This window comes from Canis aureus, chromosome 3, assembly GCF_053574225.1.
Source record: "Canis aureus isolate CA01 chromosome 3, VMU_Caureus_v.1.0, whole genome shotgun sequence".
Lineage (NCBI taxonomy): Eukaryota > Metazoa > Chordata > Mammalia > Carnivora > Canidae > Canis > Canis aureus.
In genome coordinates this window covers 75,097,967-75,110,793 of record NC_135613.1, presented here as the reverse complement: position 1 = coordinate 75,110,793, position 12,827 = coordinate 75,097,967, and the positions used below count along the sequence as shown (strand labels likewise).

The 12,827-nt window shown below is 53.1% G+C and overlaps 1 long non-coding RNA gene across 1 annotated transcript; it reads left to right on the top strand.

Annotated features, from left to right (window-relative positions):
• Positions 1–1,118: 1,118 nt before the first annotated feature.
• Positions 1,119–4,630, top strand: LOC144311404 (uncharacterized). The gene is made up of 2 exons (XR_013376952.1): positions 1,119–1,611; positions 4,269–4,630. It is a non-coding gene; the product is annotated as an uncharacterized LOC144311404 (long non-coding RNA).
• Positions 4,631–12,827: the final 8,197 nt, after the last annotated feature.

The window sequence follows — 12,827 nt, the reverse complement described above, 5'->3', positions numbered from 1 at the left end:
CCTCAACCACTGCTCACGTGGTGTGGTATGCAGACCCCGGGGTGTCCCAGTCCCCCCTCCTCCAAATGCCATCCCATTTGTCAACGTCCTTGCTCAACTGTGGCTCCTGGGATGAAATGCAATGCTCCAGATGTGGTGTGGCCACTGCCAAGCACAGAGGGACATGCCATGATCTCCCCTCTTCTGGGCTCTGGGCTCCGATTAAAAGAGCCCAAGATTGCATTAGCTCTCCTGGCAGCTCCCCCCCACTGTTGGCTCGCATTGCACTTTGCCTGCTAATCCATCTAACTCTATTACTGTCTAATCCACGATTCTCCATCTTGTCCCCGAGGATTACATCAAAGTCCTTACAAAACGCCTTGCTGAAATCCACATACGCGACGTCCTCAGCGCACCACATATCTACCAATCCAGAAAACCTCTCGGCCTGAGAAAGGAGGTCGTTTGGGCTGGACTTGTGCTTGGTGAACCCAGGATGATTCCTAGTGATCTCTCCTTTCTTCTTCTTCTTCTTCTTCTTCTTCTTCTTCTTCTTCTTCTTCTTCTTCTTCTTCTTCTTCTTCTTCTTCTTCTTCTTTTTCTTTCCTATGGGCTCATGAAGCAACCAGTCCATCATTTTTGCTCAGTGTCTTCTATGGAGCTTTCTTCACCCAAGGTGCTTGCTCAGTGCCTGGACTGAGCAACTGTGACAGGTGGCCTGATTGGTTATGCGCGTTGTGAGGTTTATGGTGGTAAGCAGAGGCTGCCTGAGGAAAAAGCAGAGAAGGGGAACAAATGTAAATACCACACACTCAGGAATGCCCATGGAGGTTGTAAATAGCTTGACGGAAAGATGTTAGAGGCTCTGGGTAGGAAAATTTATTAACAATGCTTCATGTCTTTTACTCTCCCTGCACAATGTTTGATTCAGAGAAACTATGAAAACATCACTGCCAAGCCATTTCCTTTCTCCTATAATTAGGTACTCTGGATTTTTAGTATCGTTTGTGTGCGTGTTTGTTTCTTCTGATTTCCACAGGCTATTTTTAGACCAACCATGACTTAACTTTTTGAAAAGCATAGGAGAAAAAGTCACGTTCCCCAGCAATCAAATGTACCCATCCCCTGAGTGACGTACATTTAGGTAAGTCACAGCTGGGTGACGGACCCTGGGGCCCGGGGGGAGCACGCAGCAGGAAGGCCTCTGCTGCGGGGTGGAGAGACGAGAGAGGGATGTCACCCCCTGTGACCTGCAGCCCCTGGCCACCCTGCTGGTTAACCCTCTTCTTCCACCAAGAGGGAGAGAGTCATGCAGGTTCTCAGAGCGACGTGCTGGTGGCAAGGAGGCACAGCTGGCTCCGGAAGAGAAAGAAATGATCCCGAGACGCCAACAGTGGGAGGGGCTGCCCCACAAAGGAGTGAGCTCCCCGTCTCTGGAAGGGTTCAAGCTGAGCTGGATAACAACCTCAGTGTTCAAGGCCCTTTCTGATGCTTGACTGTGTGAAATCTGCCGGGGAGGCTGCTGGAAGAATTCTAGCTCCGAAAGGAAAGCGCAGCCACAATGTCGAGGGATCGTCCAAAACCAGGGCTTCAGGAAGGAGACCCCAGCACCCAGCCCCATACAGAGACAAGGTAGGGAGCGCTGCGGGCATTCACCTCCTCCATTCGGGGGGCTGGAGCCATCCCTCTGGAGACAGCAGTCCTCGAACACTTCCCCACGGTACCATCCCTACTCTCCCTGCCTGCCTTTCAGAGGAAAAGGTTTTAAATGCAATTTCCTAGCTGGTCACAGATTCAGTGTCTACCTCCTTTAAGGACTCACAGCCTTACGGAGACTCTTGTAGGCACCAGTTCCCTCTCTCTGGGAGCACCCGGCGTGAGAGCCATCTGCAGAAAGTAACAGGCATGTACACACGGAACAGACCGCCACACGGCACCACACACACCCAGAGCAAGTCCATGCCCCTGGGTGTGACGGAGAGAGCATGCGTGCACTTGTGTGTTTGTGTGCGTGCAAGGGAGGGGAAGATATCAGCTTTACTGAGGGTCAGGTCTAAATTACACATGCTCACCAAGGTAGGCCGTCTCCCCTTTGCCATCCCCACAACATTTAAGAAGCACCCCCATGGGGGGGGCCAGTGCTGCAAAAGCTGGGGAGTCACCAGGAGAACCTTGCAGTTTGCAAAGCCCTTCCTCATCTGTAATTCCGGATTGTCCACTCACTCACCAAATATTTATTCAGCACCTGCCGTGCTCCAGGCACTGTGCCAGGCATGGGGAGTACAGGGTGACCAAAAACTCGCAGTGCCTGGACTCGGCAAAGCTCACAGCCTAGTGCAGCCAGACATGAGCAAACAATCAGAGAAGTGTGTATTTACAGTCCACTCAGGTAAGCGTGAGGACAGAGAATTATACAGCGCTGTGGAGTGTATAACCAGAGGAGACCTAACCTGAAAGTCAGGGAGGACTTCCCGGAGGAGGGGGTATTTGAGCTCTGAAGCTGAAGGGTAAGAGACAGGTTGGGGGCATTTGGGCTGAAGCTGAAGGGTGAGAGACAGGTAACCAGGTGAGGGGTGAGAGGCAGGGAGGACAAGAAGGAGCCCAAGCATTAGAAGCTCCCTGGAACATACTTAGGAGTCAGAATTGGACTCACTGGCTGGCTGAACGGTGGGCTCTGGCAGACTGGGGAGGCTGAAGAGAAGTAAGAGAAGTAAGGGATTTCTATCTCCATCGTTACCTGAGGTTGGCGACATAGGAGCCAGAGCCCTTCCAGAATGTTCCACGAGCATGATCTGGGGTACATTCAGCATATCCCAGGCCTGGGTCCTTCCTAGGCCAGGGTGAAGGGAAGCTTCAGGAAGAAGGAGTCCTGATTAAGCTCGTTCTTGAAAGGCAAATAGGATGAGGAGGGGAGGGAGGCATACAGTTGAGGGGGACTCCTTCTGGGGGACGTCCTAGAGGCTCGAAGGAGCTCGCGTAGGTAGCTGGGCTTGGCTGGAGCCTGGTGAGCCTAAGTGAGGTGGGAGGTGAGGATGGAGAACCAGGTGTGGGGCAAGGGGGATGACGAGCTTGGACTTGTCCTGAAGGTCAAGGGGAGTCCTCGATGAGCTTTGAGAAAGAAAACAACGTGGTCGGACATGTGCTCTGAAGAAAAGCGACCCCTCAGGCTGCGGAGTGGAAGGGGACTGGGTGGGAGTGGGCTCGGAGCCCGGCAGCACTAGGTGCTCAACATGACAGGAAGCGAGGGACTCCTGGGTGTGGAGAGGGGGATCAGAAGGAGGAAGTGAGGGCGAGTCCCGAACTGATTTTCTGCTCAGCTGTTGGATGTTGAACTTGAGGGTCTTGTGAAAAACACACTTCAAGAGGTGGCTGGGTGAGAGAACGCGGAGGGCATGGCAAGGAAGAGGCGACGCGCTTGAGGTGCATCCAGTTTTTAGAGTGAAGGTAGGGACAGAGGCCATGCCCCCCTCGCCTGCCCCACCCCGAAACAGCCTGCCTCCACCTCTGGCCTCTGGGCTCCTGTGTGGCCTGGCCCTGTGTCCGTTGGCTTAAGGCAAACCCCAGAGGCATTCCCAAATCTTTCTCCTCCTTCACCACCTCCGGGCCAGCCCGTGGCCCTCTCTCCAGCAGGCAGGCCCTGTTCCCTCCACCTGCTCAGAGCTCCTACCCTCTCCCTCCAGGGACAGTGCGACAGCCTTAACTGCCTCCTTCCCACCCTTGCCAGCTCCCCACTTCCCACAGCACGCTGCCCTCCCCGCAGTGACCGGGTCCCATTTCTACAGAGCATCAAACCCTCCAGTGGCTCCTCCTCATCCTCAGAACCAAATGCCAACCCCTTGCCTGGCTTGGGAAGGTCAGCGTGAGTGCCTCCTCATCCCCCTTGCTCTGCTCCTCTCTGGCCTGCCCCCTGCCCCTCCGGCAGCCTCCCCGGCTCCCCACGCAGGGCCTTGGAGCTTGCTCTTCTCTACCCTCATATCCTCCTGCCCCCTGACCATAAAAAAGAAAGATTTTATTTATTTATTCATGAGAGACACACAGAGAGAGGCAGAGACACAGGCAGAGGGAGATGCAGGCTCTCCAAGGGGAGCCCAATTCAGGACTCGATCCCAGGACCCCAGGATCGTGCCCTGAGCCAAAGGCAGACACTCAACCACTGAGCTGCCCAGGTGCCCCTCACCTTCTTGTCTGTGGCTTTCCATGAAAGTGTCACTCAGCGGAGAGGCCTCCTGAGCATCCCTGACAGTAGCTACTCAGCACCCTGCTGCAATTTTTTTTTTTTTTTTTTTTAGAGAGACGGGCGGCGGAGGCAGAGGGAGAGAGACTCTTAAGCAGACTCGACCCCCAGCATGGAGCCCAGTGCAGGGCTCTGTCTCACAACCCTGGGATCATGACCTGAGCTGAAATGAAGAGTTGGACGCTCCAGTGACTGCACCACCCAGGGCCCCACACGGCTGCATTTTAACACTGTTCCCTATCAGTTTTTCTTGCTCATCAGTTTGCTCCTTGCACACCTCCCACACTCCTCCCATGTGCACACACACTTGATGGAAGCTCTGTGAGAGCTGGGGTTCGCCACCACACCCCGGGCCTTAGGAGAGGCCCTGTGCATAGTTATCTCCCACATGAATAAATGAATAAATGAGTGAGTAAATTGGTATAAAGCGGTATCTGATGCTGGGAGTGCAGAAAGCCCTAGAGACACAGACAGTACAATCAAGAAGAGAGTCTGGCCACAGAAGAAAGAAGAGAATCAAAAGACACCTTTATTGAGCGAGTCAAGAGAAAAAAGAGGGTTTAAGTGGAGGGATGGGTCACGGCATCCCATGCTGCCGGAGAGACCTCATGAGGCCCAAGGACACCCACTGCCCTTGAGAAGAGGGGGTTACAAGGACCTGGTGAGAGTAGTGGAGGGGTGGCAGGTGGCTCCCACGGGCTGGTGTGGCTGGCTGGGGCGGAGGCATGCCTGGGGGCATATCTGGGTGGAGCCGGTGGGTGAGGGTATCCAGGCCAAGGAGGATTTTCTCCTGAAGCCTGGCTCCTGGACCTAGCAGAGGCAGCAGAGAAGAAGGGGTGCCTGAGATTACAGAGCAAGGGAGTGGCACTGGACTCCCCAGAGATTTATAGAAACACGCCGGTGCCCCAGACAGAGTCATCATTTGTTGCTCATTCAAACTGAAATGTGCTCCATATGTGCTTAGAGGTAAGGTCAAGGGCGGCCTGGGAGAGGAGCTAAGGCCACGGCTTGGCCTGGCCACCCCTCTAGCTCCGGTTCCAGATGCACACTCCACACCTACAGAGCAAAGCCAGAGGCCAGCAGCTAATTGGGCCTCCTCCCCAAAAGGTGACCGAGGGGTCAGTCCGCTGCTGCTACTCGAACATGTCCCTTTGACGTCCCCCGAGGGACCCCCAGCAGTTGATGAGTGTATCCCTTCTGGCCATGCACTTCCACTCCCCACAGGGGACACTTGGCAGGTCAGTACAGCTCTCTGCAGCCTGTCCCATTTCCAGTGATACCTCAGCACCCGGTTTAGACTGACACCCCAGGATCAGTAACACCAGGGTGGGGTGGCCGCTGGAACCCGACTCGTCGGTTCCATCCAGGCCCAGCTTTCTCACAGATACCCTGCGTGTCTGATAAACCCCAGTACCCCTCCATTCTAATAGCTAACCCTCAGAATGTGAGGTCGGTGATGCTTGAACGATGCTCCTTCCGTGGCCATCTGAGGTAGGATGCGGGAATGGACAGAAAGTGGAGCTGAGGACATGCACTCATGAAAGATTCTCAAATTACGAGGTGCCCGGGTGGCTCAGTGGGTAAGCATCTGCCTTCGGCTCAGGTCATGATCCCAAGGTCCTGGGATCGAGTCCCTCTCCCTCTGCCTGTGTCTCTGCCTCTCTCTCCATGTCTCTCATGAATAAATAAATCAAATTTAAAAAGAAAGAAAGAAAGATTCTCAAATCGAAAGACAATAGGACATCTCGCACGCAGGAACATCGAATGCCTCCTGAGAAAGGAAGCACCGTGTCATGAGCACCAAGGGACGAGGAAGGAAGCGGCGGGTCTGTTCCGGGGAGAATTTGTAGTCCGGGGAATCGTACACCCCGGGGTCAGAGGGGTGCGGGAGGTGGTGCAGAAGGTGCCGGCGGCCTCGGAGCCAAGTGGACCTAATCCCAAACAATTGCAACAGGACATCCATTTTTAGCAGTTTTGAGGAAATTGGGGATTATGAATTGGCCCAGAGGAGGCGGAGGCTTATCCAGGATGGGGACAGGGAAGGATATGCAGAAGTAGCCAAAAAAAAAAAAAAGAAAATCAGAGAAAGAGGCTGCTGGCGGTCAGGAGCAAACACATCCTGCTGAGGGCGGTTGGCCTCCGGAATCTTCTCGTAAGGAAGATGCTGTGGTCCTGGCGTTTTGTTCATTTAAAGCCAGATGGGCCAGAGCCCAGAGCATGAGTGGTGGGGAGCAGCCCCGGGGAGAGACATGTGTTTAAGTGCGTCTGGGGCAGACCCCGGCGGGACGGGTAATGAACCCCCTGAGGTCCTGGCACCGGTGGTCTCGTGAGGGTCCCCTCCAGAGGCCTGATGAGGAGCTGCCCTGCTGCAGCCCCAGGGCCTATTTTCATGAACTTCAGCCCTTGCCCGACTCACCTTGAGCCCAGGGCACGCAGGAGGCCAAGCTCAAGGCTTCAGATAAAAAAGAACAAGTGGGCAGAGCGCCCCAGCCAGGGCCCTCAGAAACCCAGCCCTAAGCTCTGTGTGGGGGTGCTGAGCCCTGGAATATTGAGGCTTCCTTTTATCCTGTCTCACTCCTGCTCCACGTGGCTCCAGGTTTCCAGAAAGTACAATTTAGAGGCTGGAGGCCCGAGCCCCCACGCCAGGAAGGCCAACACCGCTGCAAGAGCCAGTGACAGATGCTCAGTGTTCCCCTAGTCAGAGTAAAAGGGAGTCTGGGAAAAATACCTGCCGACTCTCGAACTGAGGGAGACCAGACCAACTAAGTGAGGGGAGAGCCTCGCAGCAAGGAGCTCAGGGAACCCCGAAGATGCTCTACCCCCCAGGCTGGGAAAGGGCCTGGGCCGCTTTCCTATCCCTGCCATCAACATCTCCTCTTCCCAAGCTTGCTTCGCCAGTCTGAGCTTCGCTTGCACAGCTCTATATAGCCACAGAGACCACAGCAGGGTCCTATGTCATGTCCACAGTACCTGCTGCCTCCATAGGATGGACCCAGGACAGGGCTGGGAGTCAGGACGCTGCTGCCTGCTTCCCCAGGACTGTGTCAAGACCCTCACATGCGTCTCTGGAAAAAACAAAAACAAAACAAAACAAAAGCAAAAGCCTGAAGAGTCTGCCAAATCTGGCAAATAAAAACACGGAATACCCAGTTTGCGTTGAATTTCAGATAAACGATGACTAATTGTTTAGTATAAGCATGTCCCAAATATTGCTGGGATAGACTTATACTAAGCAATTATTTGTTGCTTATCTGAAATGCACATCTAACCCGGCAGCCTACGTTGTGTCTGGCGGCCCTGTCCCTGACCTTCTGTGAGGGGTAGGCATCCTGAGAATGAGGCTGATGAAGGGCAAAATCCTTCCCCTGCAGCCAGGGCCCAGCCTGCTGCTTCCAACCCTTCCACAGGGTTCTGGAAGGTCTGGGGAGGGGCCTCTGCTCTTCCAGGAAAGCCTGGGCCACGGCCTCGGCTCCCACAAACCCTACAGGAAGCATCAACAGGGCTCCCCCTCCACTCCCCTCCCAGCCAAGCTCACTAGCAGGGCTGCCTCCTGCAGGCTGGAGACCATTCGGGGCCTCAGCCATCTTCCCTCCCCACCCCTACTCTGCCATTCTGAGAACCAGCTTCCCGGTAAGCCCTCCTCCATCCTTTTTTTTTTTTTTTTTTTCCTCCATCCTTTTTAATGAGAGTCCATTAACTCTCAGCCTTGGTCCAGATGCTTTCAATGAGAGAGAACTTCCTGTTCTGCGGTTTTGATTCCGATCTAGAACATTTCCCTTTAAACCAGAAACGAGGAGAAAGCTGAACACTTGTCTTGCCGTTGCCGCCCCCCCCAAAGATTCCCCCAAACTGCTCTCTATCCCCCCACCAAGGCCCTGGAAGGGAAGCCTCAGCTCCACTCTGCCTACTGCCCTTTGCTCCCGCTCGGGCTAATGAGGCTGGCCCACGAGCAGTGGCCACTAATGGGCTTCCTCCACACAAGCTCCCAGCCGGCAGATGGGCACACAGCCTCCTGTCCTGACCATTAAGTGGAGCAGCCAATACCAGGCACGGGCTCCTGGCTGAGCAGCACGGCATATGGACTGGCAGGGGGTGTGGAGGCTGTGCCTCTCCCAGCCCCAACCCTGCGCAGAAGTGCTGGGTACTGTGGCTGGCTGAGCCGCCAGGGCCAAACCCCCCAGGAGAGCAAGCAGTCAGGCTGCCTGGCCAGGGGCTCAGACCTAGGCCCTCTCCACCTCCATGCCTCCATGGCAAAGGGCCTACAAGCGGCCCCTGGGTCTCTAAGAGACATCCCATTGCTCTGGGCCATGGTCAGGGGATAGAGCCAATTGGCTAGGGCAGCCGACCCCAGGGGACTCTGGTGGAGCCCTCACATGGGGTGAAGAAGCAAGGGACACCCACTTCTTGGAGCACTGTCCTCCTTTTGCATCCTACTAACTCCTACCATCTCCCAGAGTTTCAGCTAAACATCACCTCCTCTGGGCAGCCCTCTCTGATGTCCCAAACTGGGTCAGATCTCCCAACGCACATTCCCTGAGAGCCCCCGAGTTTCTCGTATCACTCTCCAAAACTGTAATTGCTGCAGTGAAGTGTGGTGTTTATGACAATAGCTCAATGGGCGAGACCAAGTGACTTTATTTCCCCTCCCCAGATGCTTCTTGATCCGGGTTGTCCATTCTTGCTGGTAGGTGGGGTCTTGGGAGGGTGGGGAGTGGTAGAGGAGGGCAACAGGCCAGCAAGTATTAACTACATTGAAAACTTTCTTTTTTAAATAGTCAATCAAGGGGCATCTGGGTGGCTCAACGGTTGAGCATCTGCCTTTGGCTCAGATCGTGATCCCAGGGTCCTGGGATCGAGTCCCACATTAAGCTCCCCATGGGGACCCTGCTTCTCCCTCTGCCTATGTCTCTGCCTCTCTCTGTGTGTCTCTTATGAATAAATAAAACCTTAAAAAAAAACAGTCAATCAAGAACCAAAACCTCTCTTGGTACAATTTCTTTCCCCCTCGAAAAGCCTCTGCGCTCCATCCTTTCCTTAGATGGCATTGGGGCAGGGGTTCCTGGCACATGCCTGCTGCCCTCTGGATTATATTTTCAGCCTCGTGAAATACCCTCCAGACCACCTGTCCTTGGTTCCAACCAGGTCTCCTCTGGCCCCACCTGCTCTTTCCTGACATCCCACTTGCTCTCCCAGATGAAGTCTGGGGCTGCAGCCATGACCTCCAGCCATGTGCCCGCCTCATCCTGACCTCAGGCCTTCTGCCATCAATCCTTCCCACATTTCTGCAAGCCCCTGCTCTGAGACTCTCTATGAGCTGGATGCAGGGCATGTGATCAGGAACACAGACTCAAACCCACCCAGGACACCTCCGTGGATAGAAGCGTAGCTGAACTCTGAGAGGCAGGTCCTCTTGTCAGGTCCACATGGAGAGCAAGAAGTCCGAGCTCCAGCATTTTCAGGCTCCCTGTAGCTTGTTGGGAGTATCTCTCTCTCACCCAACCTGCTCTGGATTTGATGGCAGAGAGAGTGACATGGAGAATGGAGGGTGTTCACAGCACCCACCCACCCCCACAGAGCCCGGAGAGCTTTCCTTGTCCTCTCCGTCCATGGAGCAGCAGGACAGTCCCTCTCTTGTCTCCTCTCCCCACCCCATGGTAAACTCTTTGCTCATTGAGACCTCCAAGCTTTATTCTTAAAATGTAAAGAGTTGCTACATAAATGTAGAAGAGCATTTTATCTCTACAAATGAGGCTGTCAAGACCACAGTTCACTAAGGCCTTTAGAAAGCCCAGCAATGACCTCTTTGTTTCAGGTCATTCCCTTTCTTCTGTGTTTTTCTTGTGTATAAAAGAAAGATGAGGGGCAACAGCTCTCAAACCCAGATTTTCAAAATAACCTTAAGAGCACACTGTAAAGGTGAACACCATCGCTTGTGTGCCTCTCCATGGAGAACAGGTGGCGAATCTCTGCAGCCCACAATCTCCCAGGGTCCTGGCAGCCAATGGTTCTCTGACCCAGCAAGGGAACGAGGTCAATATACAAATAACTGCAGCCTAAGACAGGATCCGGAAAATGTCATGAGAAAGGTATGAAGGCCCTTGGAAGGTCAACCGAGGAAGAAGACTCATCAATTAGAGTGCCAGTTCTCAACATAATTTTTTAACCCATGACCCCAATAATGCTTTCTCTTGCTACCTACTATATAATTCCACTAGTCAAGAACAGTTTGTCAACTTTACTCCCAGCAGTTTTGTGTACAGAAACAGTAGACACGTTGATTATGACTTTTCAAACTACACATTCTCTCTGGCCACCACCCACCCCTACTTCATGTAGATTCTGATGAAGCCCCTGCAGGAAGATGTTCGATGGTTTATTAAAGTCAGGGGAGGCTCTCTGGGTGGCATGGAAACAGGGCTTGAAAAATGCGTGAAATCCAAACAGATAAAGGTGAGAAAGGATGTTCTAAGCAAAGGGAACCCCTCGAAGCATGTGTGCAGACAAGGAGAGCTGCGGGCATGCTCAGAGAACGGCAGGGGGCTGCGTCTGGCTGGCAGTGGGGTACACAGAAGGGAACAGTAGGAGATATGCCTGGGTTGCCAAGCTAGGGAACTTGTACTTGGAGCTGAGAGCTGCTCTGAAGCCTATCTTGGGGCTGATCAGAGGAGAATGTGTTTACCCTGCTGAGTAGGAAGGGCACGATGATCCAGAATGTGGATTCTCCATTCTTTTACTCCTCCTTCCTTCCCCCACCCCACCAGCCGCAACCCTGTTCCTCAGGACTGAGCTAAGCTTCAAGAGGGGAGTCTGTCTGAAGCCCTGCCCTTCCCTGAAACCTTGCCCAGTCCAGAGTTACACGTGGGTGTGCTGTGCCCGAGCTTCCATGAACCCTATAGTTAAAAGAACAGAAGGGGTCAAATTCAGATGTGACATCAACTAGCACACGTTCAACTATAGGTAACAGTCCAGCTCAAAGTCACTTCAACAGTAAGGAACCTACTGGCTCATTTAATTCGAGTGTCCAGACATGTCAGCTTCAGGATGAGTTTGATCCAGAGGTTTGTGACACCTTGTAGGACTTAGCTCCATTTCTTTTTGATTCCCTCCACTCTGCCCTCCTAATATAGCAGCTTCATTCCCAGACTGAATCCCTTCATGGAGGTGAAATGGTTGCTGGCAGCTCTGGGACACCATGCTTCCTTTTTCATAACCAGGTGGAGATAAAAGACTTTCCTTACCCTACTTCTTAACAAAAATCCCAGCTTTCTGTCTGATTGGACTAACTCTGATAACAAGATGGCCCTTGAACGGATCACCAGGGCCAAGAGAATGCTATGTATTGATTAGCTTCTGGGTCACATGCCTGTTCCTCAACCAATCCTGGGGCCGGGGGGCTGGGAATGCCTGGCTCTACACAGTGAGAGAGGAGTGAGTGGATGCTGGAGGAGTAGACAGTGCTGTCCAGCATGTCAATTTTGCTTTTTTTCATGAAAGGTTAGGTGAGAGCAGGAAGAGATTAAAATTAGAACCTCCGAAGTAATTCGAGTAATCTGGAGACTTAACTCATCCAATCCCCAAGGTCACACAAAATTGCAAGCTGGCCATAATATATTTTTCATCTTTCTCTTCCTTTCTCGGTCTCTAACCCTTCCATGTCTCCTTATCCTTTTCCTTGGCTACTTCCCTTCCTCTTGCCCATTCTTTCCTGTCTGTCTGTCTGTCTGTCTGTATCCACAGCAGATCCCCACTCTGTATCCACAGTCCTGCCTCTCTCCACCTCCTGGCTCTCCTATCTCAAGCCCATTCCTCCCTCCAACCCACATCTCTAGTCACCCTCTCCTGATACCTCCGAGTTTAATTTCAGCCCATCCAAATTGCTTTATTGGTTTTGCAGAAACGCAAGGCTAGCTAGAGCCATTGCAGGCACGTGCACGGTGTGCATTAGACTCAAAAAATATTTAAGGAAAATACTCTGGCAAATGGAATCAATAAACTCCAAATCAAACATTCGCCGGGAAGAAGAAGAAGTCTGCCTACAGCTACAGTGTGCTTGGAAACCGCTCAGCAATTCAGAAGCAAGAGGCTGAGGCTGGTTCACTGCCCCACCCACAGTGCACGTGGGCTAAACCAAGCAGTGAACGTCACAGACCCCAGCACCCCTCTCCTTCAGTCACACGGGCCCTGACCACACCTCCCTACAACCCTGCAGGCCCCCCACTTCTCGACTGTACTGCAGAGAGACCAGTGGTGTCCACACCTGCCCCCACTGCAACTCTCAGGGGGGCCAATTGCAAAAGGGAGCGAGAATGGGAGGGGAGGGAAGAGGATTGGGGGAACAGAAGCATTTACATCGAGGTATTTTTAGACTCGAAGATTAAATCTTTAATAATCATAATTTTTTCTTAAAAGAAAAAGAGAGTTTGGTGTGTGGTGCTTGTAACCCTCCCTCCTCTGTCCCTGCAGCAGAGGGGAAATAAGGCAAAAGGAAGGAAAATGAAAAACAGGGAGGAGAGAAAACCAGAAGGGAATTAGCCCCATGAGGCTAGAGTCAGGCTCAAAGCAGTGTTCTGGTGGATTCCAGGAAAGAGGAGCCCAGGCAGTGGTCACCCTGGGA